Genomic DNA, 16,677 nt, shown 5'->3' with positions numbered 1-16,677 from the left:
GTTCAAGATCAAGATGTTGGGAGATCCCATGTCTGGGGAGAATCTGCTTCCTGGTTCAGATGCAATGGTCTTCTCACTGTGTCCTCACATGGCAGAAGGAACAAGAGAGCTCTCAGAGGTTCCAAGAGCTCCACCCTCAGGACCTAATTACCTCCCAAAGGCCTTAACTCCTAATCCAATCATTTTGGACATTAGGAGCTCCACACATGAATTTGGGTAAGACAGACATTCAGTTCCTAACACTTTCTGATTTAAGGTCAACTGATTAGGAACCTTAATTCCATATACGAAGTCCCTTCGCAGCAGTACCAATATTCGTGTTTAATTGAATAACTAGGGAATGGGAAACCAGGGGAATATCTTCAGAACTCTACCAAACTCAGAGAGAGCAAACAAAAGAGGGTGCCCACAATAGAAGCCAGTTTTTATGTAATCTCATCTCAGAAGTGACATCGCATCATCGTACTTTATTTGTTAAAAACAAGTCAATAAGCTCAGCTCACATTCAGGGGAGAGAAATACACAAGGCCTTGAATACTGGTAGGCAGGGATCACTTAGAGGCTGCTTACCACAGAAGGCAGAAGGGAAAAGTAATTCTATTTTATTGTATGGCTCAGCTGTTAAAAAGCATTTATATAATCATAGTAATGTGAATACTTAACATTGATCTAACCAAAATTATCATAACATAACACTGAAAGGAACAGGTGATAGAATAGATATGTGCTTAGTGGAAGAAGAGGGAAGAAAGAAAGCTAAATCCTCATAGTCACTTGTAAGGAATCAATATAAAATATCTAAAAATCGAGAATCAATTAGTAGCAATATGTATGTCATTTAGACACATGAAGGGAAAATATCAAATAATCAGGTAAAAAGTTAAAGTTCTTCTGGGATGGAGAAATGGGAGGCTACTAATGGGTATGGGTGTTGCTATAACAAACTCTATAGACATTTTTGACTCTTTAAATTCTATCTATCTATCTATCTATCTATCTATCTATCTATCTATCTATCTATAGCTTTGATTAAAATAATGGGTAAAAATAGCAAAAGAAGAGCGAACAGTTTTTTCACAGAAAAGCATTAAATTATTTTTATTCAATTAAAACAATGTATGCATCTCTAGCTGACATAGAAAACTTTGACCCAAGAAATACTAAACAGAATGCAGAAGAAAAAGAGACATGTCCGGCCAGTGTTGCTCTGTGGTTGAGCACTGACCTTCAAACTAGGTCACGGTTCAACCCCTAGTCAGGGCACATGCCTGGGTTACAGGCTTGATTCCTCATAGAGGGCATGCAGAAGGCAACCAATCCATGATTCTCTCATCATTGATGTTTCTATCTCTCTCTACCTCTCCCTTCCTCTCTCTGAAATCAGTAAAAGCGTATTTTTTTTTAAAAAAAAAAGAAGAGTGACAGTATCCAGTTCAGTGAAATAGCAGCTGTGTGATCATCTGTGTATGTAAGCCAGATTGACCCACCCCTGAGGACTATGACAAGTGGCCAACAAGGCCAGCCCAGAACCTGCTTATCTTTGCAGCCACTCTTGTTGTCTAGTCTGGCTCAGCTACTGGTTTTATTTCAAGATATCATCCCAGCTTCCAGCATTCAGTATTGTTTTTAATGTTAATTGTACAGCTTTTGGTATGGGAAAAACACTTGGAGATGTGAAAGTCTGTTCCTAGGCCAAGCTCATTCCACAGTAGGGTGTGGCTGTTCTGCAGGAATGAACCTTGGCTTCACCACCCTCTGGTGGCACCACCCTCTGGCTGTCTTCTTGTCATGTGCATCTCATTCAAATGATGCTTTCGAGGGGCTTCTACCTGACCACCCAAACTCACGTTCACTCTTCCACAGCCCCCACTACTGTTTCGCACATCATCCCGTCCTGTTTTATTCACAGCATTTGTCAGAATGTGAAATTACCTTGATCAGTTATTTTTGCCTTCTTTTTAAAAAAAATAAATATGTCGCCAAAACCGGTTTGGCTCAGTGGATAGAGCATCAGCCTGTGGACTGAAAGGTCCCAGGTTCGATTCTGGTCAAGGGCATATACCTGGGTTGCGGGCACATCCCCAGTAGGAGATGTGCAGGAGGCAGCTGATCGATGTTTCTCTCTCAGCGATGTTTCTAACTCTCTATCTCTCTCCCTTCCTCTCTGTAAAAAATTGATAAAATATATTTTTTAAAATAAATAAATAAATAAATAAATAAATATGTTTTTATTCATTTCAGAGAGGAAGGGAGAGGAAGAGATAGAAACCATCAATGATGAGAGAGAATCATTGATTGGCTGCCTCCTGCATGCCCCACACTGGGGATCGAGCTGGCAACTCAGGCGAGTGCCTTTACCAGGAATCGAACTGTAACCTGGTTCATAGGTCTGAACTCAACTACTGACCCACGTCTGTTGGGTACTTTTTTGCCTTCTTCATTGTATTCACCATAGTATCCCCGAGGCTGACAACAAGTGCCTGGTGTATATTAGTTACTCAATAAATAATCAGCACTACTACATTCAATCATTGATGGAATGTTCATTGCAGGCCATGAAAAGCAGTTCCTAGTTCCCAGCAGATTATTGTCTAATCAATACATATGCAAAATGAGTTAATGACTAGAGAAAGGACTTTGTCAGAATTTAAAACTAAAAACTAAAGCATGTATTCATGCAAATGTAACCTTTCCATCTCATCTGACTGTATCAAATGTCACTGCAATTTAATTTTCTAATAAATTACAGACATATGCAGTGTTTAAATGCAAAGTTTAATGAAGTCAATAAAATATGGGCAGGGCATAAAGCAGTAGAATTTAAATTCCACTCCTGTCCTTTTCTAGCTAATTGAGAGATAAATGTCATTTACCTTGAGATAATATTTCCACAAAAGCTCTTAGAGAGGCATTTCAGCTCTAATATTCCAAAAAGATCACTGCTTACCACTATTTTTATGATAATGACACTAAATTTAAAACACAAATATAGATAAAAACATATCATTGCTATTGATTAAATATTTAAGTATGAGTGTCACAGAATGCTAAAACTGTAAAGAACTATGCTCTGGTCCAACTGCCTCATTCACAGTTGAGAAAAAAAAAGATGTGAGGAAATGAAGTAAATTACTTTACAGGGGATGCACAACAAATTAGTAGTGGAGCAGAAATAAACCCTGCATCTCCTGATTCTCACTCCAGAGTCATTCCATTGCACCAATAGGCACTAATTCCATACATGAGGGTTTCACCCTCATGATCTGACAAGATCCACCTCCTTATAGTGCCTGGGTGCTGGATTTCATTCATACATGAATTGTAAGCAGACACAAATATTCAAACAGAGCACCTCTCAAAAGACATAGTCCACAGTAATACTGGATTCCTGACATTTCAGACTGCCTATCCCCCTGATTTCTTCTGCACACTTTGAGTATTCCCTGCTAACAGTTTTTAGGGAAGTTCGGGGAGCAGTATTTCCTTAAGCTTCCATTGGCTCCCCCTAGTAATGTCTGGGTAATAAATCTCTCCTTAGCTCGAATTCTAAGGCTGCCATATTAAACCTCTTGCTCTCCTGAAGTCTGTCTTTATTTCTATGTAATTATCAACATACCTACACTGGAATCCTCTTTATTTGGCCAAAATAGGAAGCACAAGCCTTTTAAAAAGGCACAAGTCAGTGAAGAAGTTAAAACTATCACCAAGTGATGCCTCTGAGTTCAATAAAGTCTGCCAGCTTGTACTGGGATGGGAGGTCCAGGCAAAACTGGTACAGCTTGTAGCCATGAAAAAGGACATCTTTTTGCATGTACAGTTCACTTCTTGTCTATCTCAGTTCTTGTAATAGGTGACTTTTGGGCACTTATGAAATGTATGACTTTTGCATACATTAATCCAGTTACTCCTTACACAAACTAGGAGCTAGTGCTTATTACCCCCACTGACAGCTCAGGAATTTGACAGATGGAGAGGCAAGGCCACCGGCCACCCAGGTCTGCAGGCCTCCAAAGCCTATTTCCTCAACCATTCACCTATTCCGCCAGCCCAATAGATTTCTTTGCCCCAGTACAAATCATCTCAACAAATGTGATTTGAAAGGAAAATACCTGATCACTCAGGGCCACAATCCATGAAAACGTATTTATAATTCGGGAAGAGGAAGTGGGGAGGGTATTCTCTCCCAACCACGGTAGGCAATCTGTTCAGTCCCCAAAGCATGAAGCTTGATTTTCTTTTTATCTGGCTTTTATGTTCAAGGGAGTATGGCAGGAATCAAGCATTCCCTCTGGATGGTGGAGTAATAAATAACTTTCATATCATTTTTCACAGATGCTGTGACTAAATTGAGACCAGGAAAGATATAGACAACTATGACAACAAACTGATGATGAATCTATTTTTAAGAGCAACTGTTAAATTAGGAAGATTTGTCAAATTAAAAACAAAAACTTAGGAGGAAATAAATTAGCACCAATTCTAAGAAATTCAAAGAAGATTCAGAGCTAGAGTAAATAAGCAATCCAACCAGCCCAGAAAGGGTAGAGATAATTACTTTCCAGTTTTACACAAAATTATGAATGTTCTAAAGCAAAAAAGAAAGTTTCATACCTTGAAAGACTTAAAATATCTTTGGAAATAGAAGAAAATACTTCTGAAAAAAAATTAAAACTTTATACTCAAAATAAAATACTATATAATAAAAGGCTAATATGCAAATCGACCCAATGGCGAAATGAACGGTTGCTATGATGCACACTGACCACCAGGGGGCAGATGGTCAACGCAGGAGTTGCCCCCTGCTGGTCAGTGTGCTCCCACAGGGGGAGCACCACTCAGCCAGAAGCCCTGAGCCGTGCTCATGGCTGGCAAGCACAGCGGCAGTGGCAGGAGCCTCTCCTGCCTCTATGGCAGTGCTAAGGATGTCCAACTGCTGGCTTAGGCCTGCTCCCCGAGGGTAAATGGTAGCTACATCAAAATGCCTACATCATTTCACCTCACTTCACCTCATCACATAGGCATGTATCATTTCACGTCATCATAGAATGGAAGTACAGTACAATACTATATTTTGAGAAAGAAAGATCACATTCACAAAATATTTATTATAGCATATTATAATATTTATGATTTATTATTAGGTATTATTGTTAATCTCTTATTATGTCTAATTTCTAAATTAAACTTTATCATAGGTATGTATGTATGTATGTATAAGAAAAAACATAGTATATATAGGGTTTGGTACTATCCATGGTTTTGCAGTGGTTCTCAACCTTCTGGCTCTTTAAAACAGTTCCTCATGTTGTGATCCCCAACCATAAAATTATTTTCATTGCTACTTCATAACTGTTATTTTGCTACTGTTATGAATTGTAATGTAACTATCTGATATGCAGGATGGTCTTAGGCCACCTCTGTGAAAGGTTCATTCGACCCCCAAAGGGGTCGCGACCCATAGGTTGAGAACCCCTGCACTAGGGGGTTTTGAAACATATCCCTTATGGATAAGAGGGACTACAGTATTGGTTAAATATTTGCCTTAAAAATAAGTAGGAAAAGAATGATTAAAAGGAGGACATTTTTAAATTGTCATTACTAATTAATAGATGGAAAAGAAAATTTTAAATGCAGGAGAACAAAATCAATTCAAATATAAAGTAAAAATAAGGAAACAAAAAAAAATCCCTAATTTAAAAAGACCTTTTAGTTGACATGTTCTACACTTGCTAACAAAATATTGACAAGTGGCTCCAGCTTGAGTAGATTAAGAAATATTTTATTTTGGATGTATGATTTATCAACTATGAGAAAAACCATGAATCCATCTAGAACCCAGATGCAGGTTAGTAATATAAGGCATGGAGTCCAGTAAGTTCCTGTACAGACAAGGATCATAAAAGCTTGGAATTTCACTCCTAGTAAAGGCCTCTAGGAATTTGTGAATTTCATTTTCATTCCAACAGAAAAGTGAGAAATCAAATTGTAGCAAGTCAACTGAGCACTCCCCTCCCTTAATTCTTGGCTCCATCAAGTCTCCAGGGCACTCAAATATTTCAATTCCATGCAAACACTTAGCAAGCATCTCCCATATGTATGGCCAGATCCTGTGTTAAGTAGCATTGAATTTAAATACAGATAGCACGTATCTGTAACTTTTATAGTTGAAAAAAATACAGCCTCATTATTTTAAAAAGCTGGAATATTTAATGCTTATGCTCAATTTTGTATTCAAAAATATTTCTCAGATATTCTTCTGAATATATTTGTATATTATAAAATACTTTCAAATAGAATATATAAGGCTTTTCAAATAATTTGTAGGAAAAGAACAAGAAACTTTGTAACTTTTCTCCTTTACTACTTTGAAATTACTTTCAGATACCTCATCATTTAGATGTTTAACAAAACAGATTTATATAACATAAGAATTAAATAACAAGGTTTTTATCAAAATGTTAGATTTTTAAGATGGTACGTTTTCTTTTTATTTTATCTTTATTCTTGTTAACTAAAATAATGCACACAAAAGCAGATCCCTGCATCATCTATTTTCTTTTCCTATTCCAATTCCCAGAAACAACCACTTTTAATATTTTTTACTTTTTATTTTGCTGTTAATATAGTTAATTTCATATTTATTAATAGCTTATTTATACTATTCTTTTATGATTTTTAAAATTAAATCTTAACTATTAATTCACACTATGTAAATGAGAATTTTACTTTCATAGTCAGCCCCCTCACCCTCTCCCATGCAAACATATTAACTCATCTTTTTTTTTAAATTCTTTATTGTTTAAAGTATTACATACAGTAGTACATATGTCTCCTTTTTCCCCCATTGACCTCTTCCTGGCCACCCGCTCCAGCCCCAGCACATGCCCTCACACCCCTAGTGTCTATGTCCATTGGTTATGCTTATATGCACGCATACAAGTCCTTTGGTTGATTTCTTACCTGCCCCTACCCCCTCCACTGCCTTCCCTCTGAGGTTTGACAGTCTGTCCCATGATTCTGTGTCTCTGGATCTATTTTTGTTCATCAGTTTATGTTGTTCATTAAATTCCACAAATGGGTGGGAGCATGTGATACTTATCTTTCTCTGACTGGTTTATTTCGCTTAGCAATGCTCTCCAGGTCCATCCTTGCTGTTACAAATGGCACTAGTTCTTTCTTTTTTACAGCAGCATAGTATTCCATTGTGTAGTACACCACTGTGGTTTTGTTTTTTGTTTTACTTTATTGTCTAAACTTTTACATATGTCTCCTTTTTCCCTGATTGAAACCTCCCCCCCCCCCCCGCCCCCAGCCATTCTCACCCTGGGCAAGCCTCCACAGCCCCAGTGTCTGTGTCCATTGGTTATGTTAATATGCATGCACACAAGTCCTTTGGTTGCTCTCTAACACCCTCCCCCCACCTCCCCTACCATTTGTCTCTGGATTTATTTTTGTTCATCAAATTATGTTGATCATTACCAGTATATTCCACATATGAGTGAGATCATGTGATATTTATCTTTCTCTGACTGGCTTATTTCACTTAGCATTATTGCTCTCCAGTTCCATCCATGCTGTTGCAAATGGTATAAGATCCTTCTTTTTACAGTGGTGTAGTATTCCATTGTGTAGATGTACCACTGTTTTTAATCCACTCATTTGTTGATGGGCACTTAAACTGTTTCCAAATCTTAGCTATTGTAAATTATGCTGCTATGAACATAGGGGTGCATATGTCATTTCTGATTGGTGTTTCTGATTTCTTGGGATATATTCTAGAAGTGGGATTACTGGGTCAAATGGGAGTTCCATTTTTAATTTTTTGAGGAAACTCCATACTGTTTTCCAAGTGGCTACACCAGTCTGCATTCCCACCAGCAGTGCATGAGGGTTCTTTTTCTCCACATCCTGCCAGCAATTGTCCTTTGTCGATTTGTTGATAGCCATTCTGACAGGTGTAAATGGTACCTCATTGTTGTTTTGATTTGCATTGTTGTTTTGATTTGCATCTCTCAGATGATTAGTGACTTTGAACATGTTTTCATAGGTCTCTTGGCCTTCTGTATGTCCATTTGCAAAAAGTGTCTAAGTCCTTTGCTCATTTTTTGATTGGATTGTTTATCTTCTTTTTGTTAAGTTGTATGCGTTCCCTATAAATTTTGGAGATTAGGCCCTTACCGGATATAACACTGGCAAATATGTTCTCCCATGCAGTGGGCTCTTGTTGTTTTGTTGATGGTTTCTTGCTGTGCAGAAGCTTTTTACTTTGATGTAGTCCCATTTATTTATTTTCTCCTTAATTTCCATTGCCCTAGGAGCTATATTGGTAAAGATATTGCTATGAGACATGTCTGATATTTTGCTGCCTATGGAGTCTTGTAGGATTGTCCTTTATCCATTTTGAGTTTATTTTTGTCTATGGTGTAAGTTGGTGGTCTATTTTCATTTTTTTTTTTGCATGTATCTGACCAATTTCCCCAAAACCATTTATTGAAGAGACTGTCTTGACTCCATTGTATGCTCTTGCCTCCTTTGTCAATATCTGGGTTCTCTGTTCTGTTCCATTGGTCTATATGTCTGTTCTTGTGCCAGTACCAAGTACCAAGCAGTTTTGAGAACAGTGGCTGTGTAATATAACTTGATATCTGGTATTGTGATCCCTCCAACTTTGTTCTTCCTCAGGATTGCTGCAGCTTTTCAGGGTCTTTTTTTTGTTCCATATGAATTTTTGGAGAGTTCTTTTTCTAGGTCTGTGAAATATGCCATTGGTATTTTAATGGGGAGTGCATTAAATCTATAGATTGCTTTGGGTAGTATGGACATTTTAATGATGCTGATTCTACCAATCCATGAGCACAGTATATTCTTCCATCTGTTTATGTCTTCCTCTATCTCTTTTTTCAATGTCCTGTAGTTTTCTGAGTATAGGTCTTTTACCTCCTTAGTTGTTTATTTCTAGGTATCTCAATTTTTTTAATATATTTTATTGATTTTTTACAGAGAGGAAGGTAGAGAGATAGAGAGTTAGAAACATCGATGGGAGAGAAACATCCATCAGCTGCCTCCTGCACACCTCCTGCTGGGGATGTGCCCGCAACCAAGGTACATGCCCTTGGCCGGAATCGAACCTGGGACCCTTGAGTCCGCAGGCTGACGCTCCATCCTCTGAGCCAAACCAGTCAGGGCTAGGTATCTTAATTTTTTTGGTGCAATGGTAAATGGGATTGTTTTTTGTTTGTTTGTTTTCCTTTCTGTGAGTTCATTATTGGTGTACAAAAAAGCCATAGATTTCTGTGTGTTAATTTTGTATCCATTAACTCATCTTTACCAGTTCTTCTAAAATATCTGTATCAGTCTTTCTTATTTAATCAAGGTTTATTATTTACATTTCATGACTATGTAAACATAATGCAGAGTAGATCCATATGGTATCTTATGGTTTCATTTCCCTTCTCCTACAATATTTTGCTCCCTGGAATTATAATTTCCTCATTTAGTCCAATTGTTTCATTTACTATGTAACTGTCACAAATTCATCCTCCAACTCTTTGACAGAGCTGAACTCCAGCACAACAGGAAACTGGAAAGTTTATCCTGTTTTTCCTTGTAAACATCCTTCCTGGAGGAGCCCTCTCTCCTCTTGTTCTGAACTGGCCTGGTCGCCTGTGAGGTCTGCCATACTTCAATTGTCCTAAGACTTTTCTTCTGGGTCACCGTGGGAATTGCCTACACCTTATCCGGATGTTACAAACCTTGTTTCTAAGACATATTGCCTTCTCTCTCTTGGATGATGTCCTATCTTTAAGAATGCATACTCTTTTTTAATTTTCATGAACCGACTTGTAACCCATTTATACCCCTCTCAGATGGCTTTTAGAATTTTCTTTTAAACTCTAGTGTTCTAATATTTTTATGGTGATATGCCTTGTTTTGGTTTTAGTTTTGGAGTGTGTTTTTTTGTCGCCCGTTTTTCTGGCCAATTATTCAGCCTTTATTTGGGCACTTAATTTCTATAACCAGGGAAATATTTTTAGAGTACATTTTTAATAATTTTTCTTTACTTACTCTGTTTTCTCATTTTTGGAACTTCTATTACTCAGATCTTTTGGACCTCCTCAATGGATCCTTTACTTTTCTTGTCTTTTCTCACAATTTTGAGTGATATATTTTGAAATTTTTTCTTTACTTTATTTTTCAAGCCCTTCACTGACTTTTTAATTTCTGTAATCACATTTTACTATCCAAGAAATTTCCTTTTAAAGCAATTTATTCTTTTTCATAGACAAATTTTGTTTTCTCATATTTCTGGCTCACTCACTTTTTTTCCTGCTTGTTCAGTGCACTGTCAAGTCTTTCCTCAAACATCTGATGATTTGTGGGTAACTTATTAGAAATTAAATGCTTCAGTGTGGGATTTTCTGATTGGTGAGCTTCACTGCGAGATGATTTAGGAACACAGTTGTCTTTTTGAAGATTCACACAAGTAGTCTTTGTAGTACTTTACTCTCAGGCAAGTTATGTTTCCCAAATAAGAATCTCCCAGTCTTGTGGTTTAGGTTTAGGGAGATGGTTACAAGCTTTATTGTTGGTGTTCAGGAGGCTGACTGGGGGCTAAATATAGATCTCTACCAAACATCATCTGTTTTCAGTAAAGTGTCTTTATCTTAAGTTCAGTTGTGTAGAGCCTCTCTAATTTGAAAATTTGTGTAATTCACCCTCTCTAGACAATAACCTCAAGCTGCTGGCCAGAGAGAAGAGGCAGTTGGCTTGAAGAAGCAGATATGGGGGTCTAACTGCTAATATAATAAAGATTTTCAACCAATCTATCTGTTTTTAGCTCCACCTCCTACTTTTCTAGATACCCGAGGTCTGAAATTTCTGAGGCTCTCTCAAGTTCTGCAGGGTGAACCATTTTCTTTTTATTAGCTTTCCACATTACAAGCTTGTATTTCAGATTCTTCAAGTCAGTTAAGTCAGTTATTTCTAGTTCCTCCAAACTCCTGCTTTCATAATTTTTGAAATGAGTTATCTGATGTAAATTTATGCCTTAATGTCCTTGTAAATTTGTAGCTTTTAAAAAATGTTCTTTAGCCTGGCCAGTGTGATTCAATGGTTGAGTGTTGACCTATGAACCAGGAGGTCATGGTTAGATTCCAGGTCAGGGCATATGCCCAGGCAGGTTGTGGACTCAATCCCCAGTAGGGAGTGTGCAGGTGGCAGCCAGTCAATGATTCTCTCTTCTCATTGATGCTTCTATCTCTCTGTCTCTCTCTCTCTCTGTCTCTCTCTCTCTTTTTCTCTCTTCCACTCTGAAATCAATACACATATATTTTTAAAAGTCCTTTATTTTTATTCTAGTGAGTAATGGAGAAGAAGCAGAGGCAAACGTGTGTTTATTCTGCCATGTTCATCTGTCATTTTGTAAAGCAATTCAATATTCTTTTTTAATTTTCGTGATTTTATTTTAAGAGTGTGTTAATATAAAGCAGTTTCTTAAAGGACTATATTGTAATTGCAAACAGAGACTTTTTAAAACACCTGTCTTCTTAATTTTCAACATGTAGTGGTTAAAAGCCTACAAAATAGAAATGAACCGACTTGTAATAAAATTATGGCTCGGTCACTTATTGTTTGTGGCATCTGTGGCTTGACTTCTCTAGGTTTTCCCTTCATTTTCTATAGAATGCTAACAATAATGGTACCTATTTCATAGGATTAAATGAAATAAGTCATATGTTGCATTCATTTCAAAGAGTGTAGAGAGTGTTCCCTACTCATAGATAATGTTACAGACCACGCTAGGAGTTTGGGTTTTATTCTGAGGCCAACAAATTCTTTTCAAGCAGGATGGTATAATGATCAAATTTGTGGTTTCGAAAGATCATTCTGGGTTGTGGCACAGAGAAAAGATGTAAGGGGCAGGACTCCAAGAAGAGATTAGGGAGTTGCTTTAGTTATTTTATTTTAAAGAAATAAACTTAAACCAAGGTAATAACACCAACAGTGTAAAGAGATGACGTACAGAAGCTTCCAAACGGCAAATTTTCCAGAACTTGAGGACCCATTGCATACTGGGAAAGAAGGAGTCAAAGATGCCTCCTGGTTTCAAGCTTAGGAAACTGGGTGGAGAGTGACAGGCAGGTTTGGGAAGGAATCATCATGCGTAAGGGACCTCAGAAACATTTAATTGACCATATCTACTAGGTAGTTGTATATTTAGGCCTTTAGATGAAAATAAAGATCTAAAATAGGTCTATCAAATTACATTCTAAAACCTATTCAAGTAATAGGCTTGAAGTCAGGATTCTCTTTGTAGAATACCATGAAATAGCAAAAATAAATAGTAAAGAGTTTAAAAAAATTAAATAGATACATGCTTATATGATATTAAACAAGTGGGATCAGACACAAAATACATATACATGGGAGAAAATGTATTATTCTACCCATCAGTTGCATTTTTCTCATAAAATCCGGAAGACTTCAACATTATTTGATTTTTAAGAACCACTGCATGAGCTCCTATAAGGCCATTATACTAAAAGTATTGGAATATAATATGGACAAATTCCCCCTTAATTAAACTTTTAAAAAGCTTATTTTAAAAGTAAACAGATGTTAAGAGTGCCTGTTCATGTTTTTAAATGGTCAACGATAACATCTTACCTTCTGAGCACCTAAAAAAATTCTTCACTGGGTTTGTTTATTCTCTATGATCTATATTTAATAATTCTAAAATTCCTATTATTGCTTCTTTTGACCTCTGGTTTTGAGGTTTAAAAATGGGCAAAGGACCTGAATAGACATTTTTTCCAAAGAAGACATACAAATGGCCAACAGGTACATGAAAAGATCATCAGGAGAATGCAAATCAAAACCAGAATAAGATGTCACCTTACATCTGTTAGAATGGCTATCATGAAAAAGACAAGAGATAGCATATTGGCAAGGATGTGGGGGGAAGGGAGCTCTTGCACAATGTTGGTGGGAATGTATATTGGTGCAGCCACTATGGAAAACAGTATGGCAATTCCTCAACAAATTAAAAATTGAACTAGTATTTTGATCCAGAAATCCAATTCTTAGGTATATAACCAAAGAAATTGAAATCAGAATATCCAAGAGATACCTATATACCTATGTTCATTGTAGCATTATTCACAAAAGCCAAAATATGGAAGCAACCTAAGTATTCTTTAAGGAATGGATGAATAAAGAAAATATGGTACCTACATGCATTGGAATATTACTCGGCCATAAAAAAGAAATTATGGATAAACCTGGAAGGCATTATGCTAAGTGAAATAAGCCAGACAGAGAAAGAAAAAGAGTGTGCAGTATCACTTATATGTAGAATCTAAGGGGGGAAAAGCAGATTTCATAGAAACAAGTAGAATGGGGGTTGCCAGGAGCTGGGAGATAGAAATTGAGGGGATGTAGGTCAAAGGTAAAATTTTTCAATTATAACAAGAATAAGTTCTGAGAATCTAATGTACAGCATGATGACTATAGTTAATGATATGGTATTGTATATTTGAAAAATTGCTGAAAGTAGATTTTACGTATTCTCACCACACACACACACACACACACACACACGCAGTTAATAGTGAGTTGATGGATATGTTAACTCATTTTATTGTAGTAATCATTCCACAATGTATATGCATATCATATCATAACATTATACATTTTAAATATATACAATTATATTTGTTGATTATTCCTCACTAAAGTTAAATTTTTTTTAAAAAGACTCCTGCCCAGTTGGTGTGGCTCAGTGGTTGAGCTTCACCCCATAAACCAGAATGTTGAGGTTTAATCCCCAGTCAGGGCACATGCCCATGTTGCAGGCTTGATCCCCGGTGGGGAGTGTGCAGGAGGCAGCCAATCGATGACTCTCTCTCTCATCATTAATGTCTCTCTCTCTCCCTCTCCCTTCCTCTCTCTGAAGTCAATAAAAATGTATAATAATAATAAAAATAATAATAATAAATGCTAAAAGACTTTTATTTTAGTGACCACTCATTCCTTTTGTACTTCTCAGGAAAAGATTTAATAAGACCATGATTTGAAGGCAACCTAACTCTCCTATGTACAGTAGTGAACATAAAGCCTTGCCAATCACTGCAACTTATCAAAAAGTACTCCCCCAAAATTGACTAAGTCAGGTGTGAAACATGCATGCAAAAAGCTGAGGTGCCTTGCCATTCTCCTCCTCTGCTTGTACTTCATATAAGTGTACTGTTCAGAATGGGCCATCGGTCTCAAGGTGCTCAGCTGTGACTGTGGTTCCCTAAGGTCTGCAAGAGAACAGCCACCTTTAAACTTCTTTGGGGATTCTCAAAGCAATTGCTTACAACCAAAGTAAACTTGCTCTGCTAGTCTTAACTGACTGGGCCAAAGATCATAGTCCTATGCCAAGGGCAGCCCATGACTGATGCTCTGTTACAGCTGGCAACCAAGCAACCCCAAATAAGAGCAATATATGCCTTAAAATATAAAAGGCCAGATATCAGATGAATGAATTAAAATATTAGTAAGATTCTAATCAGGTTGCCATAAAACTACCTTAGGGCAAGGAAAAAATATGGAGCAGATTCTTGGGATTAAACCTATTTCCTGTCAATAGCCCAGGATATGGAAGACTCTTAACTCTTCCTTTTGGTGCCAGCAACAAATACTGCTGATTGGAGAAGTTTACTGTTCATATTACTGCATGAAAGGCAAACACACCGAGATGCCTCTGGTACTCACACATAAACTTGACCTCTGCTCCTTCCCCCTTAGGACCATGACGTGCATGAGAAAGCTCTGGCTTGGCTGGCATCAGAGAACTCAGTGATCACCCATTTCCCTGTGAACTCAGGCAAGTTGAATCTTCCCTGAACAAGTCTGTCTTTTCATTTATAAGAGAGGAGAATTGAATGGGATGATTTCTAAGTTTCTCTCTGAGTCTATTTGATGAGAATAGTTTTAGATCTGCTCCCTGTCTGAAGAGTAGTGTACTAGGTAGAATATGCACTCCCCCTACACCCCAAAGATGTCCATTTGCTAATTACTGAAACCTGTGAATATGTTACCTTATGTGGCAAAAGGGACTTTGAGAAGGTGATTAGGATCTTGAGATGGGGAGATAATCCTGGATTATCTGTGTGGACCATGTCACCACAAGGGTCCTCATAGGAGACGGGAGGAAGGGTCGGAGTCAGAGGAGAGCAATCAGCAGAAACGGAGATTGTAGCAATGTGACCATTAGCCAAGGAATGCTGGCAACCTCTAGAAACTGGAAAAGGCAAGGAGCGATTTTCCCCGGAGCCTCCAGAAGGAATGCAGCCCAACTGACATCTTGATTGTAGTCCCTGATGAGACCCATTTTGGACTTCTCCCCTCCAGAAATGTAAGATAACAGATTTATGTCATGTGAAATCACTAAATGTGTAGTAATTTGGTATAGCAACAATAGGAAGCTAATATATGAGGTCATCTGGAAAGGAAAGGAAAATACTTTTGCCTGTTTCAGTTAGAAAAATGAGATAAGAATAAGATGAGAGGCCACTAAAAAATAGTTTTGCCTATAAAAAATTTAAGGCTGGAAAAAAGCAGTTGATGCTTTTTGGAAGGCGGCAGGAATGTGATGTTATGTAAACTGACATGGGGCAGAGAGGAAAAAATCAGGTGATATTTCATACCAACTATAATTTTGTTTAACAACCATACATTATATTGCAATTAATCTAAATAATACTTTTTAAAAAATGTACAAATATCCACTTTTCTTTAAATTCAATGATGATGGAGATCAAGAAGAGATGAACTCTGCTTAAATATCACCTCACCCCACCATACACATTCAAATGCTATATCACTAAATGTAGCATTATTTATATTTTTATATTTTTGTTCAGTTATTCCACAAATACTTATTAAGCACCACTATGTATATTATGCTAGGTACAGAGAAATGCAATGATAAAGTGATTATGATAATAATAAGAAGAATGGTAACTTTATGGTTCTTACAAAGTGGTATAGAAGAAACTATTAAAGGGGAAAGGGAAGGGAGGATAAAAGGCTTTATGGTTTTACCAAACTCTTCATGAAGAGAGCGAGAAAGAGAGAAAGAAAAAAGAGAAAGGAGAGAAAGAATAGGGAAGTGAGAGGATAGAGAGATATATTATCAAAGCCACTCATGGTCCCACAACTAGAACACAAGTAGAAGACAACACAATTAATTTACATTTTGATCTTGGTTTCATCATTTTCATTCCAGTTGTGTTTTTTTATGGATATATGCATGTGTATACATTATGTAGAATACATACCATTTTTTCACATAAAGTATAGAATTATAGGAGCATATAATATGGGGAGGGGCAGCTAACTTATGGAGAATCAAAGTTAACTGCCCCTCCCCATATTATATGCTCCTGCAAAGGCTGCTCACTTGGGGGCAATGCTTAAGCAAGATGAGTAGAAGCTGGCAAGATAAAAAGTGATGGGGGAGGGAGGAATGTTCTAGATGGAGAGAATAGCACAAGCAAAAGTCCCAAGACAGAGGCAACATAGAGCCTTAAAAGGAAATTGGGTAGAACAGAATGACTGGAGCTCAGAAAGACCAGGGAGGGAGGGCGCATGAGGAGGAAACGGCCTGGTAGAGGAAGGCCAAGTTAGCCA

This window comes from Myotis yumanensis, unplaced genomic scaffold (genome assembly GCF_028538775.1).
Source record: "Myotis yumanensis isolate MYYU_CA2020_CCGP unplaced genomic scaffold, mMyoYum1.0.hap1 SCAF_10, whole genome shotgun sequence".
NCBI classification, from domain to species: domain Eukaryota; kingdom Metazoa; phylum Chordata; class Mammalia; order Chiroptera; family Vespertilionidae; genus Myotis; species Myotis yumanensis.
The sequence above is the reverse complement of the archived record's forward strand: the minus strand, read 5'-3'. Positions refer to the sequence as shown.